The sequence below is a fragment of the Hipposideros armiger genome, unplaced genomic scaffold (assembly GCF_001890085.2).
Source record: "Hipposideros armiger isolate ML-2016 unplaced genomic scaffold, ASM189008v1 scaffold_46, whole genome shotgun sequence".
NCBI classification, from domain to species: Eukaryota; Metazoa; Chordata; class Mammalia; order Chiroptera; family Hipposideridae; genus Hipposideros; species Hipposideros armiger.
The window spans coordinates 2,329,010-2,330,321 of NW_017731396.1; the positions used below are offsets into that span (position 1 = coordinate 2,329,010).

Here is a 1,312-nt window from a genome sequence, read left to right on the forward strand (position 1 = left end):
CTGAGGATACAAACATGCAAACGATTGTAACGAAAGAGAGGAAAGCAGAGGAAAAATACATATGATGCCATGAGCAAACACAGAGAAAATGTCACTGTATAAATGAGTATCAAAAGATGTGTACGTTGCAGCCATAGGGTAGGGTAAGAGGGAAGGATTGGGACACATTTCAAAGAATAGGATTGATGATACAAAAGGCCTGCTATCCTTGAGGACGGTGACTGCGTCCATGTAACTGGAGCACCGTATGTGTGGTATGGGGGCAGTACTAGTACATGCGCATGAACACATTTAGAGAGCGGAGTTAGTTAAGTCTTGAGAAAAGTAGCCTGAAGTTATTACTAGGTGTTCTAGGTTGAAGTTTCCTCTCCCCGCAAAAATTCACGTCCTCTCCAAACCTGTGAATGGGAGCTTATTTGGAAATAGGGTCTTCGCAGATGTCATCAAATTAAAATGAGGCCATGCTGGATTTGGATGTGCCCTAATCTAATGACTGATAAGAAGAAAAGAACAGGCACACAGGGGAGAAGGTCATGGGAAGACAGAGGCAGAGGCTGGACTGATGCATCTCCAGGCCAAGGGACGCCAGGCCACCACCAGAAGCCAGGACAGAGGCCTGAGACAGTTCTTCCCTCAGAGCCTCCAGAAGGAACCAACTCTGCCAACACCTGAATTTGGGACTAAGAAAATAAATTTCTGTTGTTTTAAGCCATCTGTTTGTGGTAATTCGTTATGGCAGCCCTGGGACACTGATACACTAGGAAAGGAAGTGTACATCAAACCAAGGAGTCTGGAGTTCATAGTTTAAGGAACATGGAGGCTCTAGGGGTTTTGATGTAGGCACGCACCAGGGGCAAGTATGTGTTTCAGAAACAGAAATCTGGCAACAGTGCAGAGAAGAGCTCCCCCGACTAGTGTGCCAGAGAAGATGAGCCACGAGTGTGTCAAGATAATGAGCAAGTTTATAGATCGAGTTACTTTTTAGAAACACTTGGTCACTCTGAGCTAACCACCTCCAGCTCCCAGGCAGCCATATCCATTTGCTTCAGTGTCCTGTACAAATACTCCCTTTTCTACGAGATTGTGATGTGGAAAAGGGTGGGAAGCGTCAGTATAGAACGAGTCAAGAGTCTGGGATGGGAGCACGGAGGTCAAAGAACAGGATATTTTATCACCCTGGCAAAGTTCACAGGATCCTGAACTCAGACAGTTGCAGTGAAGATAGGAGAGCCACATTTGAAACATTTTTCAGGAAAAATTGGCAGGATGTTGTGACCAAATGGATATGAAAGTTGAGGAGTAAGAGATTAGT

General features: G+C 45.2%; 1 protein-coding gene across 1 annotated transcript in view; it reads right to left on the bottom strand.

Moving 5' to 3' along the window:
- The window catches only part of VPS13D (vacuolar protein sorting 13 homolog D), a 299,465-nt gene that overhangs the window by 272,921 nt on the left and 25,232 nt on the right, over positions 1-1,312 (bottom strand). The gene's annotated exons all lie outside the window — the stretch shown is intronic.